Source organism: Neoarius graeffei, chromosome 11 (genome assembly GCF_027579695.1).
Source record: "Neoarius graeffei isolate fNeoGra1 chromosome 11, fNeoGra1.pri, whole genome shotgun sequence".
Classification (NCBI taxonomy): Eukaryota; Metazoa; Chordata; class Actinopteri; order Siluriformes; family Ariidae; genus Neoarius; species Neoarius graeffei.
In genome coordinates, this window is record NC_083579.1 from 83,778,710 (window position 1) to 83,801,190 (window position 22,481).

The following is a 22,481-nucleotide window of genomic DNA, read 5'->3' on the forward strand; positions in this document are numbered from 1 at the left end:
GTACTGTATGTGAACTGAATCTATCTGTTGCTTCCTGTAGCCTATGAACGGCTGTTATTTAACATGCAAAAGCCCAATTGTTTTAAAAATGGCTACACCAATAGCATACTGCAGCTTACATTTGTATGACATGAACTTTATCCACACGGCTTTCCCTGTCCATAATAACCACGTAGCGACTGCAGAAAACTTTTAAGGAAGTAGCAGGACATACGTAAAGTGGCTGTGGCTACTGCCAGTGGTGGTGGAGCAACTGGGTTTGTGAGACTCACACAAGCGCGAGGGGAGGGGTTCAGGGGGGGACGAATCAGGCACTATATGCGCAGCACAAACCTGGAAAACTGAGGTTAAATACTTTTTTATATTTTTTATTTTTTCTTTGAGGAAAGTTTACTTATGGTGATGTAAAAAAAAAGTGTTAACATATTACACTTTGGCCTAGATCAGGCCTATTCAATTGGCGGCCCGCTTCAAAAATTTAACAGCATTCGCGAGTCTCCAGAACAAACATACATTTTAAACTCTCGCTTACACTAGTTAGTTTGCCTCCCTCTCTAATTTCCAATCCGTTTTACATTCTTAATATGCTTATTTGCATTCTTAAACAAATCTTTTCAATCAATATTGTTGGAAGAGTGTCGGACGTTGCGATGTGCAGTAACAAGCGTCTCGCGTCATGCCAAAGCAGCACTGTAGTACAAGGTGCGTGCGTTTGTGATGTGTCTGAAATCAGTCCATAAACAAATGTTGACTAGGCAAACAATCTCCCATCTTCAATAATGAGACTGAGCTAGCACCACATCCATGGTTGCTGTGGAAGAGTCCACTGGAAAATTATTTATGGGGCGTCGGACAACGGAGATACACAGATTTGACAACCGACTTCAAAGATTAAACATGGAGGCGGCATCTAGCAGTTTTGTAGGACTACTTTATGGGTAAAGAAATTAAACCTCCGAAGTCGATCAAAACGACATGCCAATGATGACCATTGCACAATAAGCGTGAGCATTTGAGATGTGTTTGTGGAATGTCCGTATCATACACATGAACAAAAGAAGTGTGAGCGTCAAGTTGGGAGGGAAATACAGTTACGAGACCAGCCTGGCTTTGTGATCGCGTTGACGAGACAATGGGCACATCCACGCTTGTAGTAAGCTAGAGTCCGGTAAAAAAAAAATATTCGTGAACGCAGCTTCGCAGACTTGACAACTCACTTCAAAGGTCCTTCAAAAAGGATGGGGTGTGTCTGCAGTAGTGTTCATATGGCTTAAGGTTACAGTTGGTCACTCAGAATGCACGTAACGTTAACGTTCCATATCAAGTTCCGATGCGCCCGGTCACTAATCAATTAATTATTTCAAGATCGCTTGCAGTTATGTAGGCCTATGCTACTGCAAAAATCCTCTGTAGCCTGCTGTACACATCTTCCTCCCGCGATTTTTCCCCTGGTGGTGTTTTATCACAACCACATATTCACTTAAGAGGACAGATAATTTCTGTTTGGTAAATTTGTGGGGTCAGATAACAGTAAAGTTATTGAACTTGCAATACTGGGATGTACTCTGTCCAAAATATTGCAATAAAGAACAATGCACGAATTGCATTGCACAATGTATGATAGTTTTTTTTCCCCTGCAGTTTACTGCAGTAATGTAGCAACAGCTTTGATATTGCAGGACAACAAATGATCTTGTGTTGTGATTCTCTGGCTTGTCTTTTAAGGCTACATTGAACATTCAATGTTAAGATAATATTTAGATAGTTTTTACTGGTTGAAAATTGCTATTGCCAGTTGTTAGTGACCGCTGAACATGTGCGGCCCAGCTTAAGTTCTTGGTTTCAAAATGTGGCCCGAATGAAATTCTAATTGAATAGCCCTGGCCTTGATGAAATGAAATAAATTAGATGAAGATACGAAATTGTATGGACTGGTTTCAATACAACTTTTGAACAATACAATGTTTGAACATGTTTGTGGAGCTTTCCATTCATCAAGATCATGTTAGTCAAGAGTTAAAATTCATGACTGGATGTTGTAACTTGAACAACGATTCGGTTGCTCGTGGTGGCTTTGCTGGCTGGCGGCATGATTATAACTTGCATCAAAAAATCGCTTTGTGGGGGCTCTTCGCATTGTAAACATTAAGTTTTCTGAGTATCAATACAGACTGCTTTGAATTGGTGGCCCCAGGTCTAGCTTAATGAAATGCAACTCACTAACAGTGAATTTTATATGAAACTTCTAAAGTGTGCTCATATCCATGTATCTGGCAGTGCTTCCATATTGAGAGGTTTACTCCAGTGAGCAATATAGATTAACCTGCCTAGTGCCTTGTATTGTGTTTGTTACCCCTCAGATTGCAGCTGTGGCTGACATTGTAGGGGCCACTGTTGACGGGGCCACCCGCCGTATGATGGCCTTCCTCCTTGAACACAAGTTTTCAAGAGGGTTCAACTTCTTGGGAAGAAATGGCAAGAGGGGCTTCAAGCCCCTCAAGCTGTTTGAAGTCGTTTATGGTAGGTGGACAATACAGTATTACAAATATAGAGAATACCAATCATGCAACTACAGGTGTGTAAGGGTGGGCATAGGTCATGTCTGGGGTAGTTAAGAAGTCGACGGTTCTTGTTTTATTTTTATTTAACTGAATGACACACCCCCTACCATTTAATATGCAGACATGAAACGCGATATTTGGCTGAGAGTTGTCACATGATGTAAGTCACGGCTATATTTGTGTCTTGCAGGAGCCTTGAAGAAGAACACGATGACTCGTACCATCACAAGGAAGGATGCGGAGAAGGCAGTCTCCAAATGGCTCATTGGGGCTAGGGACGGGGGGGGGGGGGGAATAGACAGGCCCGTCAGGCCAGAGTAGCAGCTCCTCCAGAAATGTAATTTTTTTTTTCTTTTTTTTTTTTCTTTCACGCATACATGCATGCACACACACACACCACACACACATAAATGCAGACACACATGCAGACATACAGATACACACACACACACACACACACACACACACACACACACACACACACACACACCTTTTATCGGCCCACCTTTTTGGCAGGGAGCCAGGAGTGGGAGTCTGCATTAACAGCTCCTCCGACTGTACTTTTTCTTTCTTTTTTAAAATTAAAATTAAAGCTTGTGTTAACCACATTCTCAAGAGTCAGTGTTATGTTTCAGTTTTTAAGATATTGGCACGCAAAACATGTATTTAGAGTTGTTAGCAGTTGAAGTAAAAGTATTTGTTATTGCTGTTTGTGTAAAGAACTGTACTATGGGCTGACTGTAATAGGCCCACACAATACCTGAAAGGGTAAAATAAGGGACCCATAATGAGCCCGCATGGGACAACTCCGTGTGGGACCCAGATGGGAGAAACCTGGGTTGCCCAAGTAGGTTTTAGCTAGGGCCCATATGAAACCCACTTTTAGCCCAACTGGGCTTGCCCACATGGGGCCACCGCATAACCCTTGGCCAAAACCGACTGGAGCCCAGCTGGGCAGCCCACATTCAACCCATGTGGGACCCACATGGGTGTGTTGGGAGGGTAGGATCATTCAAGCACACAAACCCCTCCACCACAATAAGGTGGCAGTTCTAGGAGGGGTGGCTTTGGGATTTATCAGGAATTGTATGTATTTTCTTTGTAAAATATGAAGTTATTTTTGAGTAAATTTGTAAGATGCACTTTCTATAACACTCCTGTGGGTTCACCACCCACAGAGGTAGCAGTAGTGGTTTGGTGCAGTGTGGATTGGGTGGCAGTCGAAGGCAGGGGCCTCGACGACCTGATCCCCGGACACAGCGGCTGGCTGTTGGGACATGGAATGTCACTTCGCTGGGGGGGAAGGAGCCTGAGCTTGTGCGGGAGGTTGAGAGGTACTGGCTAGAGATAGTCGGGCTCACCTCCACGCACAGCTTGGGCTCTGGAACCCAGCTCCTCGAGAGGGGCTGGACTTTCCACTTCTCTGGAGTCGCCCGTGGTGAGCGGCGGCGGGCTGGTGTGGGCTTTCTTATAGCTCCCCAGCTCAGCCGCCATGTGTTGGAGTTTACCCCAGTGAATGAGAGGGTCGCCTCTCTGCGCCTTCGGATTGGGGAGAGGGCTCTTGCTGTTGTTTGTGCCTACGGGCCAAATAGCAGTATAGAGTATCCGGCCTTCTTGGAGTCCCTGGGAGAGGTACTGAGGGGTGCTCAGACTGGGGACTCCATTGTGCTACTGGGGGACTTCAATGCTCACGTGGGCGATGACAGTGACACCTGGAGGGGCGTGGTTGGGAGGAACGGCCTCCCCGATCTGAACCCGAGTGGTGTTTTGTTATTGGACTTCTGTGCTAGTCACAGTTTGTCCATAACGAACACCATGTTCGAGCATAGGGGTGTCCATAAGTGCACGTGGCACCAGGACACCTTAGGTCAGAGGTCGATGATCGACTTTGTAGTCGTGTCATCTGATCTCCGACCCTATGTCTTGTACACTCGGGTGAAGAGAGGGGCTGAGTTGTCAACTGATCACCACCTGGTGGTGAGTTGGATCCGCTGGCGGAGGAAGAAGCTGGACAGACCTGGCAGGCCCAAACGTATGGTGAGGGTCTGCTGGGAACGTCTGGCCGAGCACTCTGTTGGGGAGGTCTTTAACTCCCACCTCCGGGAGAACTTTTCCCAGCTTCTGAGGGAGGCGGGGGACATTGAGTCTGAGTGGACCATGTTCTCTACCTCCATTGTGGACGCAGCTGTTCGGAGCTGTGGCCGCAAGGTCTCCGGTGCCTGTCATGGCGGCAATCCCCGAACCCGGTGGTGGACACCGGAAGGTTGGTGGAGAAGTCCTGCCTCAAGTGGAGGAGTTTAAGTATCTCGGGATCTTGTTCACGAGTGAGGGAAGGATGGAGCGTGAGATCGACAGGCGGATCGGTGCAGCCTCCGCAGTGATGCGGTCGCTTTACCGGTCCGTCGTGGTGAAGAAGGAGCTGAGCCAAAAGGCGAAGCTCTCAATTTACCGGTCGATCTATGTTCCGACTCTCACCTATGGTCATGAGCTTTGGGTAATGACAGAAAGAACAAGATCACGGATACAAGCGGCTGAAATGAGTTTCCTTCGCAGGGTGGCTGGGCGCTCCCTTAGAGATAGGGTGAGAAGCACAGTCACTCGGGAGGAGCTCGGAGTAGAGCCACTGCTCCTCCACATCGAGAGGAACCAGCTGAGGTGGCTCGGGCATCTTTTTCGGATGCCTCCTGGACGCCTCCCTGGGGAGGTGTTCCAGGCATGTCCCCCCGGGAGGAGGCCCCGGGGAAGACCCAGGAAACGCTGGAGGGACTATGTTTGGGCTTCCATGCTTAGACTGCTGCCTCCGCGACCCGGTCCTGGATAAGCGGAAGAAGACGAGACGAGAGACTTTCTATAACAAATGGGGTACAACATTGATTGAGTCTTTATTGTCATTGCATATTACTATACAACAAAACACTGTTTGAGGGCTCAGATCACAGCAGCATATCAATAAATTATACACACACACACACACACACACACACACACACACACACACACACACACAACCTTTTAAAAGCAGCATAATGGCATATAAGCAGTCGTATAAATTGTAGTATGTAATTATTTAATGTGGCCAAACACAGTAAGGTGCAGAGTGTGAGTCCAAGTCCAGATCAAGCCTCCAGCAGAGCTTTTACAGCCCTGGGGAAGAAGCTATTTTGGTGTCTTGCTGTTTGTGACTTTATGACCCTAAGCCTTCCAGAGGGAAGGGTGTCAAAAAGACATTGTCTGGGGTGAGTGCAGTCAGTTCTAATCTTTGTGGCTCTGTTTCTCAGCCTGGCAGAGTAGATCTGTTCCAGGGATTGGAGAGGGGTACCAATGATTTTAGTTGCAGTCCTGATGATCCACTGCAGATCTTTCCTCTCCTCTGAGGTGGAGCTAGAGAACCACACTAGGGTATTTAAATATTATTTAGATATCAACTTTCCTACACGTGGAAACAATACTCTGGACAATGTTTACACCATGCATAAAGACGCCTACAAAGCCCTACTCCTCCCCCACCTTGGGGCCTCAGATCACTCCACTGTTATGTTGCCAGCATACAGGCTGCTGGTTAAAGTCACCAAACCAGCTAAAAAGCAGATACATGTGTGGCCAGAGGGGTCCTCAGAGGCACTCCAGGACTGTTTTTCCACCACTGACTGGAGCATGTTCAGACAGGCGGCCACCTACAACAACACCACAGATCTCCAGGAATACACAGAGACCGTCACTGCCTACATGAGGAAGTGCATGGACGACGTTACGGTCACCAGAACCGTCTCCATTCAGGCCAATCAGAAGCCATGGCTGACAGGGGAAGTCTATAGGCTCCTGTGGGCTCGAAACGCCGCCTTCAGAGCTGGGGACAAGGTGGGCCTGAGGACAGCTAGGGCCAATCTGTCACGAGGCATCAGGGTGGCCAAGAGACAGTATTCCAGGCACATTGCTGACCATTTCAACGACAGCAGAGACTCCAGGAACCTGTGGTGGGGGATTCAGACCATCACAGACTACAAGCCCTCACCACAGACCTGTGACAACTCCACGTCTCTGCTGAATCAGTTGAACGACTTCTTCGCTCGCTTTGAGGCAGACAACAGCACCACGGCACAGAAGACCCCACCACCTCCCGGCCACCAGATGTTGACGCTGTCCCCAGACAGTGTGAGGAGAGCTCTCAGGATGACAAATGTATGAAAAGCCCCAGGTCCTGATAACATTCCTGGTCATGTCCTGAGAGACTGTGCCGAGGAGCTCACAGATGTCTTTACAGACATCTTCAGCATCTCATTGAGCCAGGCTGTTGTCCCCACGTGCCTCAAAGCTACCACCATCATCCCAGTCCCGAAGAAGCAGTCTCCCTCCTGCTTCAATGACTACCACCCTGTCGCACTCACTCCCATCCTCATGAAGTGCTTTGAGCGGCTAGTCATGAGGCATATCAAGTCTGCCCTCACCCCCGCCCTGGATCCTTTCCAGTTTGCATATCAATCCAACCGTTCAACCGATGATGCCATCTCCACTGCCCTCCACTCAGCCCTCACCCACCTGGAGACAAAAGACTCGTATGTCAGAATGCTGTTCATAGACTTTAGCTCAGCATTCAACACAATCATTCCTCAGTAGCTCATTCACAAACTGGACCAGCTGGGACTCAACACCTCCCTGTGCAACTGGCTGCTGGACTTCCTGACGGGGAGACCACAGACTGTATGGGTCAGCAGCAACTCCTCCAGCACCATCACACTAAACACGGGGGCCCCCCAAGGATGTGTGCTAAGCCCCCTCCTCTTCACTTTGCTGACCCACGACTGCACACCAACATCCAGCTCAAATATCTTCATTAAGTTTGCGGATGACATGACTGTGGTGGGTCTCATCAACAACGGCGATGAGACAATCTACAGGAGTGAGGTGAGCCGCTTGGCAATGTGGTGAAAGGACAACAATCTCCGTCTGAACGTGGAGAAGACGAAGGAGATTGTTGTGGACTTCAGGAGAGAGCACACCCAGCATGCTCCACTATCTATCGATGGTGCTGCAGTGGAGAGGGTTAGCAGCACCAAGTTTCTGGGTGTGCACGTCTCTGAAGACCTGTCCTGGAGCAACAACACCGCATCACTGGCCAAAAAAGCCCAACAGCATCTGTACTTCCTCCGCAAACTGAGGAGAGCAAGAGTCCCGGCCCCCATCATGCACACATTCTACAGAGGCACCATCGAGAACATTCTGACCAGCTGCATCACCGTGTGGTACGGCGCCTGCACTGTGTCCTGCTGCAAGACTCTGCAGCGCATCGTGAGAGCAACTGAGAAGATCATTGGTGTCTCTCTCCCTTCTCTTATGGATATCTATAACTCCCGCCTCACCCGCAAAGCCATCAGGATTGCAGGTGACCCCACCCACCCATCTCACAGCCTCTTCAGCCTGCTGCCGTCGGGGAGGAGACTGCGGAGTCTCCGGGCCAAAACCAGCAGGCTCAAGAACAGTTTCTTTCACCAGGCAGTCAGGAGGCTCAACTCCCTCCCTGTTCTGCCCCTCCTCCCCCCTCTGCCCCCTGCCACAGATTCTGCTCGCACACCCCCCTGCCCCCCCTTCAGCATCTGACATGTCATCCTCACAGTTTCCCCCCCCCAGCACACACACACACATACATACATCTCATCGTTCATTAACACACTGAACTCAGGGACTGCACATCTCACTTTACCTCACTCATTTGCACTATTCCGCACTACCTCACCTTAACAGCTGCTAGTTTGTTTATTCTGCTTATTTCATGTTTACCTGATATACCTCAAGTGCCCTTGACTGTTTGGTTATTTGTACCAATTTATGTGTGTGTGTATATGAGTGTTCAGTCTAGTTAATATCTAGAGTGTTTATACTGTTTATATTGTCTGAGTGTTTAGTCTGTCTTGTTGTTATCTAGTGTTTATACTGTTTATTTATTCTGTTTATATTGTTTGAGTGTTTAGTCTAGTTCATATCTAGAGTGTTTTATACTGTTTATATTGTCTGAGTGTTTAGTCTGTCTAGTTGCTATCTAGAGTGTTTATACTGTTTATATTGTTTTTTCAATTATTCTATTTTTATTCTATTTTTATTTATTGCATTGCCAGTTTGCACCGTGGGTCAGAGAGGACTGATATTTCATCTGTGCTGTATGTCGAGCATGCATAGCATATTTGACAATAAAGTTGATTTGACTTGACTTGATATCCAGACTCACACTCCATTTCGGTAGGTGGCGGTAATACTTCCAAAAGTTGTTTGCCAACCGCAATTAAAAAGGAGGAAGAAGAAGGTTGGGCTAAGCGTTCTCCAGTCCAGGTGGTGGCAGTAACGCGTCCAGTAGCTGCTTCTCCAACCGCCAGAAAACACTGGAGAAGAAAAAGCCGCTGCTCGTCTGAGCCGTTTTAGCCCCTCGAGTTATAAAAATAAAAACACGTTATTGTGTCTGGCTCTGAGGATTTAAAACCCTGAGGTAAGTTAAACTGAAGGTGTGCGGTCGAATCCCAAATATATCTCCACTTTACTGTTTTAGGAACTCCGTTCAGTATGAAATAATGCCGTGTGCACCCTAGATAGTGCACTGTTTATCCACTCAGGAGAGAGTTGTAGTTTGGCTAACCTGTTTAGTTGTATATTGAAAGTATTTAAAGCTTCACTTCAAGTTTATTTCCATCACGGGTTGTTTTTTTCCCTCTTTCTCTAAATTGCGACTTCCTCGTAATTCCAACATTTTATTTCTCAAAATTCCGACTTGATTTCTCACAGGCTTTTTTCTCGGGGTTTTTATTTATTGAAATAATAATAATAATAATAATAATAATAATAATAATAATTATTATTATTATTATTATTATTAAGCTAATCAGGCAGAATCACCCCCTCTGCAGTGTGTTGAGCAGAAAGCTTTACACACTGAAAATGGATGAAATCATAGCGGACTATTTTAGGCATGGTTTCCCGAACCGGGAGGTCTTGTTGTTGGAAGAATCGTATGGTGTTGAGCTCGAAGCCTCTGATCTCTGGAGAGAGAGAATTGTGTCTAACAATTAGCTCTGGCAGCAATGAAACCTCTTACTTTAACTCAGGGCTAAAGGCCAGGAGCAAGATCAATGTAATTCTCCTATTTTATGTTAATCTTTTGTCAAATATGTCACATTTTGTGTTTTGTGCAATTTTTTTTTTTACCTTGCACAATACCAGAAAAATTCAGTTGAAATCAAGCCATTTGAGGCAAATTGGTCCACCTCTGAAAATCTTGGCATTTGAATTTCCTGGCAAACATTGATTTTCGTGACATTGCGTGCGGAACGCCTCCCTCTGAATCCTACGTCAGCGCTGGTTTGTTTGAGAAAACGACCTGGTGGTTTTCTGCAAATTTCTTCAATGTTATCGCGTAATTATTAAAATGGTTAACAAATGTATCGTAGGAGGCTGTAGCAACACCAATCATGATGGGATTAGTACTCATTGTTTCCCAAAAGCCTGGACAACGAGAGAGAAATGGGAACGCTTTGTGCGAGGCACCCGGAAAAAGCCGAGGACCAAAGCAGAGCCGAGAAAAAGACCAAGAAAATCGGCAATTCACAAGTCGACTGTTGTCAGGGTAAGAAATAAGAGAGACTATACTCTAAATTAGGTGTTCCTGTGTTTGTGTGGTACACGGATAATGTTATTTATTGACGCACACGAAAGCGCTGGGCGATAATACCCTTACTTAGATTAGATAGAACTTCATTGATCCCTTTGTGAGGGTTCCCTCAGGGAAATTAAAAAGATGCAGTCCGCAGCCTGGTAAAAAGCAGCCAAAGTAGAGTCCAAAGTAGCACGGTTAAAGTCCCCAGAAATGATGATAAATGCCTGAGGGTGCTGTGTCTGCAGCCTTGCTGTGACAGAGTGAATCCCCTCACATGCTGCGTTTGCCCTCGGAGGGATGGAAACACAGATGGTGATGCTAGCGGCTCCAAGTCCGGGCAACGTAAGACTGTCTTTACGGAGAAATGTCCCGGGTTACACCAGCAGTTGTTCACGTAAATGATGAGTCCCCCACCTTTGCCTTTCCCGCATGCTTTAATGTCTCTGTTGGCTCTCACAGCAGTGAATCCCCGCAGGTCCACGTTAGCATCCAGTACAAGGTGTGTTAGCCATGTCTCCGTAAAAATAAATAAGCTGCTCTCCCGGTAAATCCGCTGGTTGTTCAGTGCGGATAGCTCGTCGACCTTATTCGACAGCGAGTTCACGTTCCCCATGATAATGGAGGGAATGGATGGTTTGTAGCGCCACCGGTTGTCCGCTAGCCTAGCCTTTAGCTTAGCCCCAGCTTTGCAGCCCCTGGGTTTCCTCCTCAGCTCCGCCAGGAGGGGGTGTTGTATCCCAGCTCGTCCCATTGTTTTCAGGGCCAGCAGCTTCTCTATCGAATAAGCGAGAAAACTGGCTCCTGGTTGCATGTTAAAGTTAAAAATATCCGTGGGATATGAAGAAAAACACACTGTCTTTGTAAGAAGTAGGGATGTTAACCGATGACCGTTTGACCGGTGGTTGACCGAATCTACGTCAACCGGTTCATTTTTTTTTTTTTTGGTTGTCGGTTAAAAAAAAAAATCGTTTTGAAACTGCCGATTTTGGAGCGGAGAACCTGGAATTCTGTGTTGTAAATGCTTGGGGCACGCCATGCGGTGTAAGGACGACAGCTGACAAATCAGAAACACCCATTCAGTCATGTCCTGCCCTCCCGCCCCAGTTAAAGACAGCTGACAAATCAGAAACACCCATTCAGTCATGTCCCACCCTCCCGCTGCCACTCGGTGAAAGAAAAGTGTAGACACAGGCTTTTTAGCTTACAAATTACTATTCTGTTTTTTTTTTTTTTTAAATTATTATTAGAAGGCACATCGAGTTTAGTCCTGCCTTGGCCAGTGCATTCTGAAAGTATGTTTCGGTCTGTAGCCAACAATGCATGTTATTGCAGATCATATCTCTCCACACAAACTAAAGGCGCAGATGTCGCCTTTTTCACAGCTGAATCGTGCAGATCCGATTTTTTTTTAGGGGGGGCGTTGGAGTGTCTGAATAATTTCATCAGAGTAAATTCTGTATTAAAATTACTAAATAAGCAAATGCTGTTACAGTCCATGAAACATAGGAAATATGAGAAGAAAACAGTAAATCAGAAAGCTGCGCACATTTGCGCAGCTTCCGCGAAAACATTTGCATCCCTGTAAACTCATAGGTTAACCGGCTAATGAGGCTTGGTGGTCGGTCAAGATTTTTAGTTTTTGCCATCCCTAGTAAGAAGAGCAGAAAAGTAAAAACATGGAAAAGAAAGAGGTTTAAAGAGCTAAAAACTACAGAGCTACTGGAGAGGCAGCCATCTCACACAGCGCCCAAGGTCACATTTTCTTTACATTTTACTTCACATGTATCAAGGGATATACGGCGTGTCAGGGCTTGAGATCTTGGGACCTGTCAAACACATTAAATGTATATCACGCCTTTAGATTACACTAATTTGGGCACATCAAAGGAGCGAAGCGACTGCGCGAACGAGTGTAGCGATAAATACATGAAACAATCTCCTTAGTATGAGTCTTACAGAACGTTGAATATTTGGCACAACAAGATTTATAACATATGAACTATAAAGTAAACTCTTATTTATTTATTTATTTATTTATTTATATATATATATAAAATATAATTATAAAACAGGTTTAAGAAACACTGAAGTTTGCTTCTGGAATGATGAACAAGAAGTAAACAATATGCCCAAAATGCCTAAAACAAAAATCTCCTTAGTATGAGCATTATGAACATTAGACTTGTACACATGTGTACAAGTCTATTGCTGAACTAACCCAACACAGCCTATGTATGCTATTATGTACTCAGCCTGTTTGATTTAACTATGGCAGTGCTGTAGGTCAATTGAAAGACTATCATATGGTATCTACCAGTGTTCAAACAACCAGATCTGTCATTTCATTCAGATTTCTGGTGTAATTTTACGTGTCTGTCCTTATTGAACTTGGTGTCAAATATGTCGACCACCTCCTCCACGAATTTGTCCTCCAGTGAAAGGGGAAACAGCCGTATCCGCAGTAGTTTCTCCAAGATTTCATCTTTCATAGATGCTTGATGGGGCCGCACTGTAGTGCCATGTGGCTAAAGCCCCTTTCAGAAATGGCATTTGAAAGGGGCAGGATACAGCATAGAGATAACAGGAAGGACACGGATGGGTAGAACCTGACTAGGTCATCTTTTACAAGACCTGCCAGTACCTTCTCTGGAGTAAGAGTCCTCTCCAACTCCACCTGTGCCTTCTGGGCCTCTGCTTGGCGAATTTTGAACTGTGGGGTAGTCCGTGGTGATGCTTGTCTTTGCTGTATGGCCAGATCTAGTTTAGTTTGAAGGGTGTCCACACGTTTTTGAACATCCTGTTGTGTTTTCTGTTTAAGGAGGCACAAGTGTCTCAGAAAACGTTCATATTCAACAGTAAAGGCTTCAGTTGTGGTCTACAAGTCGCCCTGGTAAAACTCTGTCAACCTTTCTGAATGGAGCTTGATGGAGGCTGTGTCTGGCTGTAGCAATTTCAGATTGGTGGTGGGGCAGCTTATGGGTTGAATAAACAACTTCAACAGGCTTTCTACAACTGTATGCTGATCAAAGAAAGTGGCCTTCATCTCAACAAGTGATCTGCACAATGGTTTGAGTTTGTTCTTCAAACTCAACTTGATTGAAGTCTTCTTTCCGGTTTGAGTTGCGACATACTCTTACAAAGCCTTCACTTTCCAACTGGTACTGCTTTGCTTTCCCCAGGTATGTGTCCACCTGGCTGTAGTATCCCTTGTTCTGGTTTGGGAGAGACAACACAAAGTCTGTGGTAAGCTGTACAAAGTCAATGACCATGGATTAAAGTTTTCCGTCGCTACGACAGATTTCCGTCAACTGGGAGCGCTAAAGGTCAATAATGAGATTGATGCAGATCCGAGGAAAAAAAAGGGGGGTAGGCCCATAGGTCTGACACCGATGTGATTTAGAACTTCACCAAGCTGCTGTGATTGCCTGTTGTTGAACCCTTTCTTGTGCTATGTTTGAGTATATGTAAAGGAATAAGTTGTTGCGCTAGATAGGCCTAAATAAATGAATACAGCCTCCGCTACTGTCTAGTCCTGGGGAGGTTGGGCGTAGGCAGCGAGTCGCGGTGCTCGGCTTGAGTTTCGTTTCTATCAGCAGCTCCAGCCCGACTTTGCACACTTGTAACTCGGCCAGGGGAGGTCCCAGCCTCTCCAAACTTGGCAGCTAGTGACTTCTGCCCTCTCCCCAACAAACCAGCGCTGCCAGGGTGGGCCAGCCCCGCGCCTCGGGACGCAATTCACCCCGAGGCGAGCCGTGGCGCTCCGCATCAGTTTCCTTTTAACGGCGGCTCCACTGATGAAACAATTTGGCTGTCCTACTACTAGGCAACTACTTGCCTACTACTAATACTAGGCCTATTGTAGTAGTAGTAATAATAATAATAATAATAATAATAATAATATTTGCCTACTGAAAGGCTATCGGGTGAAAAATCAAACAGCCCTGTTGAAGCCGCAGCAAGATCTATGCTATTAAGCCTTTTGTAGGTTAAACAGGCTTCGGCAGACAATGTTCTGGAAAGGCTGTTTTTTTCTTTGGTTTGATTAGCCTACGATTTAATCTTTAAACATTATGGTTTCAGCAGTTCGCTTAAACATTGGAGCGGACCCGGCGCCGTGGGGGGGGGGGAAGGGGTGTCGCCCCCTCGTGGCTACAGCCCCACCCCCTCAACGGAGACTTGGATCACTTAATTGTTTTCTTATGAAAATATAATGTATTATAGACGTATTAATAATTTGCATCTACGAAATATTAAGTGGTTGCGCATTGCACAAAAAGTACATTTCACATAAATCACTTCTAAAACTGGCACAGTAGAACAAATCTGATTGGTTGTTATAGACATGTATCAATCCTAACTACTGGAGACTACTAGTTATTGTGGGTGTATGTGTGAAATACTGACAGCCGCGCACACACAGACCTGTGATAAGGACAAGGGGAGGGGTCGTGCGGGCGGGGGTTTTACATGTGCACTTGTAAGTGTACTGTCTCTGCAATATCCTGTAATATGCAGTCAGTTTACGGGAGTAGTCTTTCCCCCACCGAATTAAACGAATTCGATCACAATATTCTGAATCCATTTTCTTTCTTTGTAGGCTAAGTTTATCTCCGTTTATGTTGGTGTATGTGTTCATGTATGGTCCGCTTTGTGCACAATTAGTGTAAGAATGTGTCGTTGACGTCACCCCCCATGCAGCGGGGGTGAAAATTCATCACTTCAGAGTGTTTTGTCCCCTACACGCCTAAACTGGGATCGCGGATTAAATGGTTAGCGTTGACTCGGTGCGAGTCAGTAAGGCTATTACTGGTGCAGCCGCAGGGTCTGTTTTTTTTTTTAAATTATGATTTTGGCTGCCGAGCCAAGTACCTTAGACTTGCATTGACGTTTTGTTTTCATGCCGCGGAGCTATTTGTATGTATTTTAAATTTAAAGGACTTGCCTGTAGGTTTGTGTGTGGTGTTTTATGTTTGGCATCTTTCCGGTTGTAACGCATGTCTGTGAGAAAATCGGAGGGGAGGGTTAACAGGTGGGCACGGGAGTTGATAAAGCGCAACTGCCCTGGTAATATGTCACATGATTTTCCCGTACTAAAGCAACCTTCGGGGCTGTGGTTTTGTGGTTGGCGCAGTTAATTGTTTGAAACACGTTGTCAGACCGCCATCACTACTACACACTATATGAAAAATATTTGCCCCCTTAGTAAACTGTTCCTGGCGCCGGGCCTGCATTGGAGGCTGCAGAGTCGGGCTGCAAGATTTCCCGACACTTGTTTAAGATGCCAAACTTCATAGTAAGGAGAAAATAATTCCACAGTATTTAGTGCCTTGTCAGTCTCAAATTAATAGTGAAGGACCAACGCGAATTAAGTGCCAAAAAAACCATCTCGTAGGCCTATATTTTACATTTTCGAAAAAGTCTGGAATTGGAAGTCGGTCAGTGGAGTGTAATGAAGTGTCTCATTCACTAAACACAAAAGGTCGGAAAACAGTGGAGAAAACAACTATTGCTTAAACAGGCTACTAATGTTTTACATTAGTAATTTAATGTATGTGACAAATTCATTGATTAAATAGATAAAGAAGCGAATACTCCAAAGCTCAAAATTCAGGAAAGTGGCTCCGGTGTTGCAAGTGCACAAGAACAGTTATTTGAAAGTTAACCGAATGAATTTGCGCGTGCGATTTTCATGAAGAACCGGGACAATAGAGATCTTGCAGTCACGTGACCGGAAAGTACACAACCGCCATCTTGTCGGTCAGAAACACCGCTGAATACTGCTGCACTCGTGTACAAAATGGATAAATTTCAACCGACAGACTACACAGCTCATTTTTCTAATGAACCAATAACTAGATATATGTCTAAAATAAACGATCTATAGATTAGTGACCCTTATGGCTTACCGGACGGAGTTTTCACGACCGGATTTTGAACTGCCAGCGGAATACCCGGATGTGTATAATTACCTCATTAACTTTCCCTCGCTGTTCAGTGGTGAAGCACTGCGTGCCTATAAATCTCTGGACAGTTATCTTTACAGAAATTCAGGATTTGTCAGCAACTCAGATGTGGCATCTTGTAAACAAGAATCCTCATTGGATGGGTAAGTCACTTAAGTGTTGAATATAGCACTGACCAGCCGATTATAGAATAAGGTAATTCCAGCTGTAATTCCAAATCGTCCGTCTTGTTTACATGGATCTGGCGTTGGAGAGGTAGAGGCTTGGCAGTGGAGATTTGAGTGGCTGTTTTCTGAGCTTAGTCAACAGGCCGGCTCTGCAGCCTCGCTTTTGCTTCCGCTCCTGACGCCGTCTCCTTCGCTTTGCCTCTGATAACAATCCACGGAGACCCCGCTGGTCTCGCTATCTCGTCCAGAATGTTGTGCATGCGATTGAAATCGCTACAAACCGTCACTTTCTGCTGGAAACCAATGTCCAGTAAGTCAATACGGTTGCAGGCTTTCGTCTAAACGGGGGAACAGGGGCGCTGCGCCCTCTTACTCTCGGCGTGCGCCCCCTTACCGACTCCGTGAAAACATCCCAGCAACACTACATGACAATGTGTCTGATCATCAAATACGTTATAATTGCTCCAAAAATATTCCAGTCATAGTAGATACACCGCCAGATGGTGCAAAAACAATCCAAATTGCTGTTTTCCAGAGTGAGGCGCCATGTTTAGTTGTTTACTTGTCGCGGCTGCTCTCGCGAGATTTGACATGGGTTACATACAAGGTCAGCTGACTTGTAGCGCGAGATTTCTCGAGACTGAATGACCTTTCACCCACCGGCGTGGGAGTTTTTGACAGAAGTAGTTCGCGAGTTGTTTTTGTTGACACTTGGGCATTTTAAGATGTCATCCTGCGGCACAAAGCGGAAGAAAGCCAAAGACTGTCCGGGGCAGAAGAAGATTAGGCCAAATAAAAAAAAAAAAAAGTGTGTTTCCGGTAACCCGACCGATCGAGAATTTCCGCGTCGAAATTGCTGACCGTCAAGTTTTTATTACAAATTTCCCTCTATATTTTAGTGTAAGCGTCGTTAGTTTGTCATAATTTTGTTTCAACGCATTCAAGTTGTGAAAGAAATGATAAATAGAAAAATGTTTCGCCACCTCTATCAGCCCTCCTGCATAAACTGAGCCGAGCCGCCATTTTGAATCCTCATTCAAGGCTGTAATGCAAATTGCTTCCTTTTCAGTATACAAGTGCACTTCCATGGCAGGGAAAAACACTACATTTTGCTGCCTATGTAGTCCCCTATTTATACAAATAGGAGTCATTCAGGATTCAGCCATGTTTTTGCTCGACCCAAGTTCTACAGTAGGCTAGGCTAGGCCGTCTGCTTTTAATGGAAGTAGCCTAGCCTAGGACGTTATTTTCACGTTATTTCTTGATAAGGTGTTTTCACGTTATTACATGAAAATATCATGAAATATCGCTTCTGTAGATCATAACTCTAACTCTCGCGATATTTTTTTTTTTATTCGTTTAAAGATTTAAAACACTTATTTTATTATGATGTGTGGTATAAAGGATTCTGTGCCAAAATACTATTTTGTAAGATGTTTACTTGTGTTAATTTTTTCGAACAAAATAAAAAAAATTAAGAAAAAAAAAAAAAAACTTTCCTACCTACCGACCTTGTTTTAGTATTTCATGTTACCGGAAACACACTTTTTTTTTTTTTTTTTTTTGGCCTTACTTCTTTTTCAATGTTGACAGACAATTTGTTACAATTTCCCTCTCAGATAGCCTCAGAATGTCCCATTGGAGCATTTTTCAAAGGCTTTACACGGCGGGGGGGGACAACCGGCACCCCCCCCCACTTCGCTCCCTCGCCACGGTGAGCGCCCTCATACTAAATTTTTCTAGAAAAAACCCTGCGGTTGTAGTGGATATTGAAGTCCAGTACAGACGAACAACACGCAAAAATACACACAAAAACCATAAACGTGCACAGGTAGGGAGAGCTTGTAGCCGCAGCCGTTGTAGTAGAATTGTATATAGTAGGGTTTTCCAGAAGAAAAGGTAGAGGTAAAAGCAGAAGTAGAAGGCGGAATATGGCGTTTGACCGACAAGATGGCGTCTGTCACAATCTGGATCGGCTGTGACGTCACATGCAAGTGCTCCATTGGCGTTCGGTGAAAGATTCACACCTATGACTCATTATATTCGCGCGCGCCCTCTCACCCACTGCTGCTTCGTTTTCCCGATTTACACGCGTGTCTGAAGATGAAGTTTTCAGAAATCTCCACTCTGCCCAGAGTTTGCGAAAGTAGCTGTTTTCAGTGACTGAAACCTCCGTATAGGTGTGAATGAGAGGTGCAACCGAATAAATAAATATGCGTCTTTTTTTATCCGGCTACATGTAGGCTATCACTGCGCAAAGCCTCTAATGTTGAAATGGTAGTAATATTTGTTAAAATAATAGTAGGCTCATTTCCACATTAATTGGTAAAATGGCCCAAGGGATGTGATGGGGGGGGGGGGGATGGCCGTTTTATAAGGGGGATGATTTGAGAGCGCGTCAAATTACTTTCAATTTTGCCAGCATGGACGCGCTTCTTTTAAATTAAGGCACAGATGTGTCAGACATCGACAAAACGGTAAAGAATAAGTGGAGATGGGCTTGGCGAAATGAAATGGGCGATAATGGCAAGCTCCTGCTGTGCCAAGGAAAAAGAAACAAAAACAGGCATCAGGTATTGCCAAACTAGATGCCTTTGGCTTCACTGCGAAGAAGCAGAAAAAGTGAACTTTCACTTTACTTTTCTTGTTTCCTGGCTTTATTCCAACAGATTTTTTTTCTTTCTGTTCCACCCTTTTGAAAGCATGGTTCAAGTTCGACTGCACTTGCACTTTTCTCTTAACCACTGTTGTGCATTACTAAAGTATTGTTGAAATAAATTTGCACTTTGTGCTGAAAACTTGATGGTTCATCATGAATAGCCAGTAATGACAATGGTCAAGTCTTGCCTTAGCTTTAGTCATTGTTAAAATTACGTAAATATACTATAAGTAGGGGCCGAGGGGATAATGGACAACACGGCGTTTAAAATTTGACGCGTCGCTGACATGGTAGGGGCCAATGACATGGACCTTTTTTTTCTTTTCAGTTTTTTTTTTTTTGCTTTAATCCATGAATGACGCGTGCAATATTAACATGATCAGCCTGCATAATAATGGAGAGCTTGTTTGTTTCTTCTAGGATATCAGTCATCAACAGCAAGGTACATATGTTTTGTGGATTTGTTAATCTCTCAGAAATGTTTAGATATTTGGTGTCTCCGTTTTTCTGGAACAGGGTGGTGAATGTTGTTAGGAGATCTGAGTATCTGTCACAAATTCGTTTGGAAGCTTTGAAATGTGAAGCCCATCTTGTTAAACAAGCTTTCACCATTTTGAGACACTTCTCCTCATTTAAGGCTTGGATTGACTGAAAGACTGATTTTGCAACTTTACTGTAGTCTATGGCTAAGTAAATGTCAGGCAAAAGCTGGTCATAGTCACTGATTTGAGGGTAGAGTTTTTTCAAGTGCACAAATACAAGCGCCAGTCGATGATTTCTACAGTTTATGTAGACGGAGCTTGGTACATCATCCCTCCAAAGCTTTTGCACCCCACCTCTTTGGCCAGACATTACATGTGTGCCATCAAAACAGACAAATTTAACAAGTGACGGATCTACCCCTTTCTTTGTAAAAACTGCTCTCATAGCATTGTACAAGCTTTTGGCATCAAATGATGTTGATGTGGCAAAATCACCTTGTGCTTGGGTCATTGATGCATTTGAGCCAATAGAAAGAAAGACATGGGGTACGAGAACACCCAATGTCATCTCTGGATCCACCCAGGAAAGAAAGCTAATCATCTCATCATGGTCATTGTTGGCATCACTGTAATAGGTGAGCATTGTGGCCTTTTCCAAACTCATGTTAGTTTTTTGCTCACACCACAGGCTATATGATGACAACAGCTCCTCAACTGAGGGTCCAGTGATGTATGTGGCATAACTAGAATTCTTTGACAGAAAGTTCCTTGTCACAGGTTCATTAAGACCGTTGGCTAAGAATGAAATAAAGTCTTTCATCTGGGACTTGGCAATTTGGCGTTTTATCATATAATCAAGAGACTTGATGAGGTGAGAGATGTACTGGCGATTTTCAGAAACATTATTTGCGTAGCCTTTGTCAAGAAGTCCAGCCATCTCCCCCCCCCCCTTGCAATAATGCGATGGACCATTGATTCATTTGCTTCACTGTGTTTATGTAACTCAGCTTTCAGGTGAGCTTCGAGCCTCCTTGTTGGGTGAACACCAAGGTTGGAACCACCGACAATGAATGGCTGAAGGGATATATTATTTCTGTCCTGTTGGCTTGCATAAGCAGAACACACTTTGCAAATAATTCCTGTTCCAGACATGACATAAATTGTGGATACTGCTGTAGTAGCCAGTCATTATTTCTCTGTCTCAGATCAAATCAAATCAAGTTTATTTGTACAGCGCTTTTAACAATAAACATTGTCGCAAAGCAGCTTTACAGAATTTGAATGACTTAAAACATGAGCTAATTTTATCCCTAATCTATCCCCAATGAGCAAGCCTGTGGCGACGGTGGCAAGGAAAAACTCCCTCAGACGACATGAGGAAGAAACCTCGAGAGGAACCAGACTCAAAAGGGAACCCATCCTCATTTGGGCAACAACAGACAGCCTGACTATAATATTAACAGTTTTAACAGGTATAACCCTCAACTGTCCTCATGGGGCCGTCCTTCACAGGAGTGGGGCGATAAAACTCCGACCAGACACAGGGCACCAGGATGGATCAAGTAGGTCCGAGGGGCAGAAGAGGCCAGCATCTCAATCCCAGGATCAACATGTAACTCAGAGGGACAGATGGGGGGGAGAGAGAGAGAGAGAGAGAGAGAGAGAAAGAAAACATGCTGTTAGGTATGCCCTAAAAATGACAAGTATTAAATCTATGTGGTAGGCTCGCAGAGACGAGAGTCTTTACATCAGGCATGACACACAATGGCATGTTAATATGGTAAAAAATATCATGACCTGCTCTGGCTGGATGCTTGATTGGGTGATGGGAGCACACTCCTCAGCAATGATGAGATGCAGATGGGACCCTTAGGCCTGGCCAAGACAATTCAGTTACATTTCACCGGGTCTGGGACATGCGACAGAATGTCTGACGGCCGATTCCCTGCAGGCTACGATAGCCAGTCGAGGTCCCCACCGTCTCCACCAAAAGATTTCCTGTTGACTCCATGTGACTCAGTGGGACAGATTTGGAGTGGGGGGGGAGAGAAAGAAAACACAGGTGGTTAGGTATGCCCAATGTCACCTGAATAAGTAGGAACAGTATACATATTGCACCGAGTACAAGCAGGGACTCCGGCAACTAACTATGACAGCATAACTAAAAGGAGAGAGCCAGAAGGCAACACAGGCATGAGGGAGCCCCGGGACATAAAGCAGCCAGCCACTGCACCGTCAACAAACTCGAGTGAGCAAGCGAGTGGGGACTGACAGCATCCATACATCCCAGTTTACCAAAACACTCTATGTCTGAGGACCCTCCAGATCTACTCCTTTACCTCATAAACACCATTAACAAAAGGCTTGACTAAACAGATATGTTTTCAGCCTAGACTTAAATGCTGAGACTGTGTCTGATTCCCGAACATTACTTGGAAGGCTGTTCCATAACAGTGGGGCTTTGTAAGAAAAGGCTCTGCCCCCTGATGTAGCCTTCACTATACGAGGTACCAGCAGATAGCCTGCACCTTTTGATCTGAGTAGGCGTGGCGGGTCATAGAGGAGCAGAAGTTCACTCAGGTACTGTGGTGCGAGACCATTTCGTGCTTTAAAGGTCAATAGTAGTATTTTATAATCAATACGAAATTTGATTGGGAGCCAATGCAGTGTGGATAAGACAGGCGTGATGTGGTCATATTTTCTAGTTCTAGTAAGGACTCTTGCTGCGGCATTTTGAACTAACTGGAGCTTGTTTATGCACTTATTGGAACATCCAGACAGTAAGGCATTACAATAATCCAACCTGGAGGTAACGAAAGCATGGACTAGTTTTTCTGCATCATGCAATGACATTAAATTTCTTATCTTTGCAATATTTCTGAGATGAAAGAAAGCTATCCGGGTGATGTTATCAATGTGAGTTTCGAATGAAAGACTGGGGTCAATAATCACTCCGAGGTCTTTTACTACTGCACGTGAAGAAACAGAAAGGCCATCCAGAGTCACTGTGTAA

General features: G+C 44.8%; 1 protein-coding gene across 1 annotated transcript in view; it reads left to right on the top strand.

Annotated features, from left to right (window-relative positions):
* Positions 1-8,901: 8,901 nt before the first annotated feature.
* Positions 8,902-22,481, top strand: part of LOC132894681 (zinc finger protein 345-like) — a 139,691-nt gene continuing 126,111 nt past the window's right edge. Inside the window, exon 1 of the mRNA XM_060934826.1 lies at positions 8,902-9,036. The gene's annotated coding sequence lies outside the window, so the exon portion shown is untranslated. The remainder of the gene's footprint in view (positions 9,037-22,481) is intronic.